This window comes from Oncorhynchus gorbuscha, unplaced genomic scaffold (assembly GCF_021184085.1).
Source record: "Oncorhynchus gorbuscha isolate QuinsamMale2020 ecotype Even-year unplaced genomic scaffold, OgorEven_v1.0 Un_scaffold_2600, whole genome shotgun sequence".
Taxonomy (NCBI): Eukaryota; Metazoa; Chordata; class Actinopteri; order Salmoniformes; family Salmonidae; genus Oncorhynchus; species Oncorhynchus gorbuscha.
In genome coordinates this window covers 1-12,500 of record NW_025747066.1, presented here as the reverse complement: position 1 = coordinate 12,500, position 12,500 = coordinate 1, and the positions used below count along the sequence as shown (strand labels likewise).

General features: G+C 46.6%; 1 pseudogene; it reads right to left on the bottom strand.

Moving 5' to 3' along the window:
- LOC124026111 overlaps nucleotides 1–12,416 on the bottom strand; it is a 71,664-nt pseudogene extending 59,248 nt beyond the window's left edge.
- Nucleotides 12,417–12,500: the final 84 nt, after the last annotated feature.

The following is a 12,500-nucleotide window of genomic DNA, read 5'->3' as shown; positions in this document are numbered from 1 at the left end:
CAGAGAAGGTAGAGGTCAGGTGAGAACAGAGAAGGTAGAGGTCAGGTGAGAATAAAGAACTGAGAAGGTAGAGGTCAGGTGAGAATAAAGAACTGAGAAGGTAGAGGTCAGGTGAGAACAGAGAAGGTAGAGGTCAGGTGAGAACAGAGAAGGTAGAGGTCAGGTGAGAATAAAGAACTGAGAAGGTAGAGGTCAGGTGAGAATAAAGAACTGAGAAGGTAGAGGAGAATAAAGAACTGAGAAGGTAGAGGAGAATAAAGAACTGAGAAGGTAGAGGAGAATAAAGAACGGAGAAGGTAGAGGTCAGGTGAGAATAAAGAACTGAGAAGGTAGAGGTCAGGTGAGAATAAAGAACGGAGAAGGTAGAGGTCAGGTGAGAATAAAGAACTGAGAAGGTAGAGGTCAGGTGAGAACAGAGAAGGTAGAGTTCAGGTGAGAACAGAGAAGGTAGTGGTCAGGTGAGAATAAAGAACTGAGAAGGTAGAGGTCAGGTGAGAATAAAGAACTGAGAAGGTAGAGGTCAGGTGAGAACTGAGGAGGTAGAGGTCAGGTGAGAACAGAGAAGGTACAGGTCAGGTGAGAACTGAGAAGGTAGAGGTCAGGTGAGAACTGAGAAGGTAGAGGTCAGGTGAGAACTGAGAAGGTAGAGGTCAGGTGAGAATAAAGAACTGAGAAGGTAGAGGTCAGGTGAGAACAGAGAAGGTAGAGGTCAGGTGAGAACAGAGAAGGTAGAGGTCAGGTGAGAACAGAGAAGGTAGAGGTCAGGTGAGAACAGAGAAGGTAGAGGTCAGGTGAGAATAAAGAACGGAGAAGGTAGAGGTCAGGTGAGAACAGAGAAGGTAGAGGTCAGGTGAGAATAAGAACGGAGGAGGTAGAGGTCAGGTGAGAACAGAGAAGGTAGAGGTCAGGTGAGAACAGAGAAGGTAGAGGTCAGGTGAGAACAGAGAAGGTAGAGGTCAGGTGAGAATAAAGAACAGAGAAGGTAGAGGTCAGGTGAGAATAAAGAAGGTAGAGGTCAGGTGAGAACTGAGAAGGTAGAGGTCAGGTGAGAATAAAGAACAGAGAAGGTAGAGGTCAGGTGAGAATAAAGAAGGTAGAGGTCAGGTGAGAACGGAGAAGGTAGTGGTCAGGTGAGAATAAAGAACTGAGAAGGTAGAGGAGAATAAAGACCTGAGAAGGTAGAGGCCAGGTGAGAACTGAGAAGGTAGAGGTCAGGTGAGAATAAAGAACTGAGAAGGTAGAGGTCAGGTGAGAATAAAGAACTGAGGAGGTAGAGGTCAGGTGAGAACGGAGAAGGTAGAGGTCAGGTGAGAACGGAGAAGGTAGAGGTCAGGTGAGAACAGAGAAGGTAGAGGTCAGGTGAGAATAAAGAACAGAGGAGGTAGAGGTCAGGTGAGAATAAAGAACTGAGAAGGTAGAGGTCAGGTGAGAACAGAGAAGGTAGAGTTCAGGTGAGAATAAAGAACAGAGAAGGTAGAGGTCAGGTGAGAACTGAGAAGGTAGAGGTCAGGTGAGAACAGAGAAGGTAGAGGTCAGGTGAGAATAAAGAACAGAGGAGGTAGAGGTCAGGTGAGAACAGAGGAGGTAGAGGTCAGGTGAGAACAGAGGAGGTAGAGGTCAGGTGAGAATAAAGAACGGAGGTCGCACCCTCTTGTCCAGGGTCCTCTCCTAACGAAGCCCAGCAGTTGGTCGTTAACCAGGTTCAGGTCTTTCTTCCCGCGTTGATGATCGTTACGATGACGTCGTGTCGGATCGCCTCCTCTGGGTCATGTGATCGCACTTTCAGGAACTCTGATTGGACGATACAGACATATTTGGTTAGGTCAGCGCCTCCCAAAGAAGGTCGTGGGACTTCTGGAAGGTCCCTGTGAGGTCTCTGGCCAGGTCTGGACGGTTGACACCTACCTGTGAGGTCTCTGGCCAGGTCTGGATGGTTGACACCTACCTGTGAGGTCTCTGGCCAGGTCTGGACGGTTGACACCTACCTGTGAGGTCTCTGGCCAGGTCTGGACAGTTGACACCTACCTGTGAGGTCTCTGGCCAGGTCTGGATGGTTGACACCTACCTGTGAGGTCTCTGGCCAGGTCTGGATGGTTGACACCTACCTGTGAGGTCTCTGGCCAGGTCTGGATGGTTGACACCTACCTGTGAGGTCTCTGGCCAGGTCTGGACGGTTGACACCTACCTGTGAGGTCTCTGGCCAGGTCTGGACGGTTGACACCTACCTGTGAGGTCTCTGGCCAGGTCTGGACGGTTGACACCTACCTGTGAGGTCTCTGGCCAGGTCTGGACGGTTGACACCTACCTGTGAGGTCTCTGGCCAGGTCTGGACGGTTGACACCTACCTGTGAGGTCTCTGGCCAGGTCTGGACGGTTGACACCTACCTGTGAGGTCTCTGGCCAGGTCTGGACGGTTGACACCTACCTGTGAGGTCTCTGGCCAGGTCTGGACAGTTGACACCTACCTGTGAGGTCTCTGGCCAGGTCTGGACGGTTGACACCTACCTGTGAGGTCTCTGGCCAGGTCTGGACGGTTGACACCTACCTGTGAGGTCTCTGGCCAGGTCTGGACGGTTGACACCTACCTGTGAGGTCTCTGGCCAGGTCTGGACGGTTGACACCTACCTGTGAGGTCTCTGGCCAGGTCTGGACGGTTGACACCTACCTGTGAGGTCTCTGGCCAGGTCTGGACAGTTGACACCTACCTGTGAGGTCTCTGGCCAGGTCTGGACGGTTGACACCTACCTGTGAGGTCTCTGGCCAGGTCTGGACAGTTGACACCTACCTGTGAGGTCTCTGGCCAGGTCTGGACAGTTGACACCTACCTGTGAGGTCTCTGGCCAGGTCTGGACAGTTGACACCTACCTGTGAGGTCTCTGGCCAGGTCTGGACAGTTGACACCTACCTGTGAGGTCTCTGGCCAGGTCTGGACAGTTGACACCTACCTGTGAGGTCTCTGGCCAGGTCTGGACAGTTGACACCTACCTGTGAGGTCTCTGGCCAGGTCTGGACAGTTGACACCTACCTGTGAGGTCTCTGGCCAGGTCTGGATGGTTCATCAGACAGTGGGAAGCGAACTTGACCGACTCGAGCCTCACTGGGACATGGATGTCATTGAACCTGGAGATGGAGCACACAAACACCTTGTTAACGCACCTCTACTACAAGCGTGTGCGTGCGGCTGTGTAATGTGTGTGTGTGTCTCACCGTCCCAGGAAGCATTGCCACAGCGGTCTGTTCTGAGTGGCCAGTTCTGAGTCTTTGGCTCCAAACAGCTTGGCCAGCAGTCTGACCACAGCTAGCCGTTCTTCTCCGTCATTACTCTGTAACACACAGACAAAATTAGATTAGAGACTTTAAATAGATTTTAATTCAACGGTCGTATTTTGGGTCTAGTAGGTGTGTGTGTGTCCAGGGTTTTTTTCTGGAAGGAAATGGGGCTTAGGTGGTGGGCTTGGCGTAAGGCTGGCTAGTATATATATCTCTAATTTTACTATATACCCCGGTATTGATAAACAGACCGGTTGAAGGTTTTATTTTTTGATGATGAGATCCTGAGGCTGTTCATCCTCCTCCATCACCTCATGTTTCAGCATTATAATCGTGTCGTGTTGCTACCATGCTATGTTGTCGTGTTGCTACCATGCTATGTTGTCGTGTTGCTACCATGCTATGTTGTCGTGTTGCTACCATGCTATGTTGTCGTGTTGCTACCATGCTATGTTGTCGTGTTGCTACCATGCTATGTTGTCGTGTTGCTACCATGCTATGTTGTCGTGTTGCTACCATGCTATGTTGTCGTGTTGCTACCATGCTATGTTGTCGTGTTGCTACCATGCTATGTTGTCGTGTTGCTACCATGCTATGTTGTCATGTTGCTATGTAGTGTTGTCTCTCTTTATGTAGTGTTGTCTCTCTTTATGTAGTGTTGTCTCTCTTGTCATGCTATGTTGTTGTCTTAGTTCTCTCTTTATGTAGTGTTGTCTCTATGTAGTGTTGTCTCTCTTTATGTAGTGTTGTCTCGCTTTATGTAGTGTTGTCTCTCTTTATGTAGTGTTGTCTCTATGTAGTGTTGTCTCTCTTTATGTAGTGTTGTCTCGCTTTATGTAGTGTTGTCTCGCTTTATGTAGTGTTGTCTCTCTTTATGTAGTGTTGTCTCTATGTAGTGTTGTCTCTCTTTATGTAGTGTTGTCTCGCTTTATGTAGTGTTGTCTCTCTTTATGTAGTGTTGTCTCTCTTTATGTAGTGTTGTCTCTCTTTATGTAGTGTTGTCTCTCTTTATGTAGTGTTGTCTCTCTTTATGTAGTGTTGTCTGTCTTTATGTAGTGATGTCTCTCTTTATGTAGTGTTGTCTCTCTTTATGTAGTGTTGTCTGTCTTTATGTAGTGTTGTCTCTCTTTATGTAGTGTTGTCTCTCTTTATGTAGTGTTGTCTCTCTTTATGTAGTGTTGTCTGTCTTTATGTAGTGTTGTCTCTCTTTATGTAGTGATGTCTCTCTTTATGTAGTGTTGTCTCTCTTTATGTAGTGTTGTCTCTCTAGTCATGCTATGTTGTAGTCTTAGGTCTCTCTTTATGTAGTGTTGTCTCTCTAGTCATGCTATGTTGTAGTCTTAGGTCTCTCTTTATGTAGTGTTGTCTCTCTTTATGTAGTGTTGTCTCTCTAGTCATGCTATGTTGTAGTCTTAGGTCTCTCTTTATGTAGTGTTGTCTCTCTAGTCATGCTATGTTGTAGTCTTAGGTCTCTCTTTATGTAGTGTTGTCTCTCTAGTCATGCTATGTTGTAGTCTTAGGTCTCTCTTTATGTAGTGTTGTCTCTCTAGTCATGCTATGTTGTAGTCTTAGGTCTCTCTTTATGTAGTGTTGTCTCTCTTTATGTAGTGTTGTCTCTCTAGTCATGCTATGTTGTAGTCTTAGGTCTCTCTTTATGTAGTGTTGTCTCTCTAGTCATGCTATGTTGTAGTCTTAGGTCTCTCTTTATGTAGTGTTGTCTCTCTTTATGTAGTGTTGTCTCTCTAGTCATGCTATGTTGTAGTCTTAGGTCTCTCTTTATGTAGTGTTGTCTCTCTAGTCATGCTATGTTGTAGTCTTAGGTCTCTCTTTATGTAGTGTTGTCTCTCTTTATGTAGTGTTGTCTCTCTTTATGTAGTGTTGTCTCTCTTTATGTAGTGTTGTCTCTCTTTATGTAGTGTTGTCTCTCTTTATGTAGTGTTGTCTGTCTTTATGTAGTGTTGTCTCTCTTTATGTAGTGTTGTCTCTCTTTTTTTGGTCCTTCTGTAGCTCAGTTGGTAGAGCATGGCGCTTGTAACGCCAGGGTAGTGGGTTCGATCCCCGGGACCACCCATACATAGAATGTATGCACACATGACTGTAAGTCGCTTTGGATAAAAGCGTCTGCTAAATGGCATATACTTATATACTTTATGTAGTGTTGTCTCTCTAGTCATGCTATGTTGTCTCTCTTGTCATGCTATGTTGTCTTAGGTCTCTCTTTATGGAGTGTTGTCTCTCTTTATGTAGTGTTGTCTCTCTAGTCATGCTATGTTGTCTCTCTTGCCATGCTATGTTGTTGTCTAGGTCTCTCTTTATGTAGTGTTGTCTCTCTTTATGTAGTGTTGTCTCTCTTGTCATACTATGTTGTCTCTCTTGTCATGCTATGTTGTCTTAGGTCTCTCTTTATGGAGTGTTGTCTCTCTTTATGTAGTGTTGTCTCTCTTTATGTAGTGTTGTCTTACGTCTCTCTTTATGTAGTGTTGTCTCTCTTTATGGAGTGTTGTCTCTCTTTATGGAGTGTTGTCTCTCTTTATGGAGTGTTGTCTCTCTTTATGGAGTGTTGTCTCTCTTTATGGAGTGTTGTCTCTCTTTATGGAGTGTTGTTTCTCTAGTCATGCTATGTTGTCTTACGTCTCTCTTTATGTAGTGTTGTCTCTCTTTATGTAGTGTTGTCTCAGTTCTCTCTTTATGTAGTGTTGTCTCTCTTTATGTAGTGTTGTCTCTCTTGCCATGCTATGTTGTTGTCTTAGTTCTCTCTTTATGTAGTGTTGTCTCTCTTTATGTAGTGTTGTCTCTCTTTATGTAGTGTTGTCTCTCTAGTCATGCTATGTTGTTGTCTAGGTCTCTCTTTATGTAGTGTTGTCTCTCTAGTCATGCTATGTTGTCGTCTTAGGTCTCTCTTTATGTAGTGTTGTCTCTCTTTATGTAGTGTTGTCTCTCTTTATGGAGTGTTGTCTCTCTTTATGTAGTGTTGTCTCTCTTTATGTAGTGTTGTCTCTCTTTATGTAGTGTTGTCTCTCTTTATGTAGTGTTGTCTCTCTAGCCATGCTATGTTGTCGTCTTAGGTCTCTCTTTATGTAGTGTTGTCTCTCTTTATGTAGTGGTGTCTCTCTTTATGTAGTGTTGTCTCTCTAGTCATGCTATGTTGTCGTCTTAGGTCTCTCTTTATGGAGTGTTGTCTCTCTTTATGGAGTGTTGTCTCTATGTAGTGTTGTCTCTCTTTATGTAGTGTTGTCTCTCTTTATGTAGTGTTGTCTCTCTTTATGTAGTGTTGTCTCTCTTTATGTAGTGTTGTCTCTCTTTATGTAGTGTTGTCTCTCTTTATGTAGTGTTGTCTCTCTCTATGTAGTGTTGTCTCTCTTTATGTAGCGTTGTCTCTCTTTATGTAGTGTTGTCTCTCTTTATGTAGTGTTGTCTCTCTAGTCATGCTATGTTGTTGTCTAGGTCTCTCTTTATGTAGTGTTGTCTCTCTAGTCATGCTATGTTGTTGTCTAGGTCTCTCTTTATGTAGTGTTGTCTCTCTAGTCATGCTATGTTGTCTTAGGTCTCTCTTTATGTAGTGTTGTCTCTCTTGTCATGCTATGTTGTCTTAGGTCTCTCTTTATGGAGTGTTGTCTCTCTTGTCGTGATGTGCATTTTGTCCTATATCTAAATTGTATTATTTTTAATCCCAGGCCTTTATCCTTTTGGTAGGCCGTCATTGTAAATAAGAATTTGTTCTTAACAGACTTGCAGAGTTAAATAAATAATTTTAAAAAAGACATATCTCAGTGCTTGTGTCCATATCTATGTCTTATACACAACAACAAGATTTCAGGTCATTCAGACCAAAATCATATCAACATCTTCAAAGGAAACAGCTGTGTCTGTGTAGGTGGTGACTGTCCTAACCAGACAGGACAGAACCTGTCCTAACCAGACAGGACAGAACCTGTCCTAACCAGACAGGACAGGACCTGGCGACTATCAGGAGTTTATCTGTCCTAACCAGACAGGACAGAACCTGTCCTAACCAGACAGGACAGAACCTGTCCTAACCAGACAGGACAGAACCTGGTGACGATCAGGAGTATACCTGTCCTAACCAGACAGGACAGAACCTGGTGACGATCAGGTGTATACCTGTCCTAACCAGACAGGACAGAACCTGGTGACGATCAGGAGTATATCTGTCCTGACCAGACAGGACAGAACCTGTCCTAACCAGACAGAACCTGTCCTAAACAGACAGGACAGAACCTGTCTAACCAGACAGGACAGAACCTGGTGACGATCAGGAGTATACCTGTCCCTAACCAGACAGGACAGAACCTGGTGACGATCAGGGTATATCTGTCCTGACCAGTAGGACAGAACCTGTCCTAACCAGACAGAACCTGTCCTAAACAGACAGGACAGAACCTGTCCTAACCAGACAGGACAGAACCTGGTGACGATCAGGTGTATACCTGTCCTAACCAGACAGGACAGAACCTGGTGACGATCAGGAGTATACCTGTCCTAACCAGACAGGACAGAACCTGGTGACGATCAGGAGTATATCTGTCCTGACCAGACAGGACAGAACCTGTCCTAACCAGACAGGACAGAACCTGTCCTAACCAGACAGGACAGAACCTGTCCTAACCAGACAGGACAGAACCTGTCCTAACCAGACAGGACAGAACCTGGTGACGATCAGGAGTATACCTGTCCTAACCAGACAGGACAGAACCTGGTGACGATCAGGAGTATATCTGTCCTGACCAGACAGGACAGAACCTGTCCTAACCAGACAGAACCTGTCCTAAACAGACAGGACAGAACCTGTCCTAACCAGACAGGACAGAACCTGGTGACGATCAGGTGTATACCTGTCCTAACCAGACAGGACAGAACCTGGTGACGATCAGGAGTATACCTGTCTAACCAGACAGGACAGAACCTCTTGACGATCAGGAGTATATCTGTCCTGACCAGACAGGACAGAACCTGTCCTAACCAGACAGAACCTGTCCTAAACAGACAGGACATAACCTGTCCTAACCAGACAGGACAGAACCTGGTGACGATCAGGTGTATACCTGTCTAACCAGACAGGACAGAACCTGGTGACGATCAGGAGTATACCTGTCCTAACCAGACAGGACAGAACCTGGTGACGATCAGGAGTATATCTGTCCTGACCAGACAGGACAGAACCTGTCCTAACCAGACAGGACAGAACCTGTCCTAACCAGACAGGACAGAACCTGTCCTAACCAGACAGGACAGAACCTGTCCCTAACCAGACAGGACAGAACCTGTCCTAACCAGACAGGACAGAACCTGGTGACGATGTATACCTGTCCTAACCAGACAGGACAGAACCTGGTGACGATCAGGAGTATATCTGTCCTGACCAGACAGGACAGAACCTGTCCTAACCAGACAGAACCTGTCCTAAACAGACAGGACAGAACCTGTCCTAACCAGACAGGACAGAACCTGGTGACGATCAGGTGTATACCTGTCCTAACCAGACAGGACAGAACCTGGTGACGATCAGGAGTATACCTGTCCTAACCAGACAGGACAGAACCTGGTGACGATCAGGAGTATATCTGTCCTGACCAGACAGGACAGAACCTGTCCTAACCAGACAGGACAGAACCTGTCCTAACCAGACAGGACAGAACCTGTCCTAACCAGACAGGACAGAACCTGTCCTAACCAGACAGGACAGAACCTGTCCTAACCAGACAGGACAGAACCTGGCGACAATCAGGAGTTACCTGTCCTAACCAGACAGGACAGGACCTGGCGACTATCAGGAATGTACCTGTCCTAACCAGAGAGGACAGAACCTGGCGACTATCAGGAATGTACCTGTCCTAACCAGAGAGGACAGAACCTGGCGACAATCAGGAATTACCTGTCCTAACCAAACAGGACAGGACCTGGCGACTATCAGGAATTTACCTGTCCTAACCAGAGAGGACAGAACCTGGCGACAATCAGGAGTTACCTGTCCTAACCAAACAGGACAGGACCTGGCGACTATCAGGAATTTACCTGTCCTAACCAGAGAGGACAGAACCTGGCGACTATCCGGAGGACACCTGTCCTAACCAGACAGGACATAACCTGGTGACTATCAGGTGTATACCTGTCCTAACCAGACAGGACATAACCTGGTGACTATCAGGTGTATACCTGTCCTTACCATAGAGGACAGAACCTGGCGACTATCAGGAGGCTACCTGTCCTAACCAGACAGGACAGAACCTGGCGACTATCAGGAGTTTACCTGTCCTAACCATAGAGGACAGAACCTGGTGACTATCAGGAGTATACCTGTCCCTAACCAGACAGGACAGAACCTGGTGACTATCAGGAGTCCACCTGTCCTAACCAGACAGGACAGAACTGTTCTAACCAGACAGGACAGAACCTGGTGACTATCAGGTGTATACCTGTCCTAACCAGAGAGGACAGAACCTGGTGACTATCAGGATTTACCTGTCCTAACCAGACAGGACAGAACCTGGCGACTATCAGGAGTTTATCTGTCCTAACCAGACAGGACAGCACCTGGTGACTATCAGGAGTCCACCTGTCCTAACCAGACAGGACAGAACCTGGTGACTATCAGGTGTATACCTGTCCTAACCAGACAGGACAGAACCTGGTGACTATCAGGATACACCTGTCCTAACCAGACAGGACAGAACCTGTTCTAACCAGACAGGACAGAACCTGGTGACTATCAGGTGTATACCTGTCCTAACCAGACAGAACCTGGTGACTATCAGGAGTGTACCTGTCCTAATTAGACAGGACAGAACCTGACGACTATAAGGAGGCCACCTGTCCTAACCACCTGTCCTAACCAGGCGGGACAGAACCATTACAACCCCCTGTGTGTGTCGATGGGTCCTATACCTTGAGTTTAAACTCTAGCTGGGGCATGACGGACGTGAGCAGCAGAGGGTCGATGGAGAACAGCTCCTGGATCAGATCAAACACGTGTTCTGACAGATCACTGACTGAAGACTTGCCCATCACCAGCACCTGGTTAAAGAACTGGGGAGGGGAGGGAGGCAGGGAGAGAGGCAGGGAGGGGGAGAGAGAGGCAGGGAGGGAGAGAGAGGCAGGGAGGGGAGAGGGAGAGAGGAGGGGAGAGAGAGGCAGGGAGGGGGGGGGAGAGAGAGGCAGGGAGGGGGAGAGAGAGAGGCAGGGAGGGGGAGGAGAGAGGCAGGGAGGGGGAGAGAGAGGCAGGGAGAGGGAGGGAGAGAGGCAGGGAGGGGAGGAGAGGGAGGGAGAGAGGCAGGGAGGGGAGGCAGGGAGAGAGAGGCAGGGGAGAGAGAGGGAGAGGCAGGGAGAGAGAGGGAGGGAGAGAGAGAGGGAGAGGGAGAGGAGAGAGAGGCAGGGAGGGAGGCAGAGCAGGGAGAGGAGGCAGGGAGGGAGAGGGAGAGAGGGAGGAGGGAGAGAGAGAGGGAGGAGCAGGGAGGGAGGGAGAGAGGCAGGAGAGGGGGAGAGGCAGGGAGAGGGGGAGAGGCAGGAGAGGGGAGAGAGGCAGGGAGGAGAGGGAGGAGGCAGGGAGAGAGGCAGGGAGAGGGAGAGAGGCAGGAGAGGGAGGGAGGCAGGGAGAGGGAGAGAGGCAGGGAGAGGGAGAGAGGCAGGGAGAGGGAGAGAGGCAGGGAGATGGAGAGAGGCAGGGAGAGGGAGAGAGGCAGGGAGAGGAGAGAGGAGGGAGAGGGAGAGAGAGCAGGGAGGGAGGGCAGGGAGGGAGAGAGGCAGGGAGGGGGAGAGGCAGGAGAGAGGCAGGGAGGGGGAGAGAGGGGGAGAGAGGCAGGGAGGGGGAGAGAGCAGGGAGGGAGAGAGAGGCAGGAGGGGAGAGAGGCAGGGAAGGAGAGAGGCAGGGAGAGAGAGCAGGGAGGGGGAGAGAGGCAGGGAGAGAGGCAGAGAGACATGAGCAGAGAGGGAGAGAAGAAGAGGGAGGAAGAGTAGGCGGGGAGAGAGCAGAGAGGGGCAGGAGAGAGAGAGAAAGGGGAGAGAGAGGCAGGAGAGAGGCAGAGAGAGGCAGCAGGGAGAGATGTTAGTTGGTCTGAACGATAGATAGTGTGTATCTATACACACACACACACACACACACACACACACACACACACACAGTGTACACACACACACACACACACACACACACACACACACACACACACACACACACACACCAATATAGATGTACTCAAACACATCAATATATAGTACACACATATATATATTTATAGTGTATAGTATAGGTATATATGCATATATAGTGTATAGTATAGGTATATGTGCATATATAGTGTATAGTATAGGTATATATGTATATAGTGTATAGTATAGGTATATATGTATATATAGTGTATAGTATAGGTATATATGTATATATAGTGTATAGTATAGGTATATGTGCATATATAGTGTATAGTATAGGTATATATATATATAGTGTATAGTATAGGTATATATGCATATATAGTGTATAGTATAGGTATATATGCATATATAGTGTATAGTATAGGTATATATGCATATATAGTGTATAGTATAGGTATATATGTATATATAGTGTATAGTATAGGTATATATATGTATATATATATATATATTAGTTTAGTATAACGTTTGTGTATAGTATAGGTATATATGTATATATAGTGTATAGTATAGGTATATATGTATATATATATATATTAGATTACAGTACCTGATAAGTAATCCCTCTCCTCTCTACCCCCTTTAAAAGATTTAGATGCACTATTGTAAAGTGACTGTTCCACTGGATGTCATAGAGTGAATGCACCAATTTGTAAGTCTCTGGATAAGAGCGTCTGCTAAATGACTTAAATGTAAATGTTAAATGTAGTACTAACGTTTGTGTATAGTATAGGTATATATGTATATATATGTATTAGTTTACAGTACTAACGTTTGTGTATAGTATAGGTATATATATATACAGTGTATAGTATAGGTATATATATATAAATATATAGTTTAGTATATTAGTTTACATATATATATATATATATGTAGTTTACGAATACTGCGTTTGTGTATAATGTAAGAGTATATATATATATTAGTTTACAGTACTAACGTTTGCGATACATGTTTCTATGGTCTGAGCGGGTCCTCTTCAGCAGAGTCTTGGCTTAGGTGTCACCTGCTTATTCAGGTTCTGGACAGGAGGAGAGAGGATCAAACAGGTATCAGGTTGA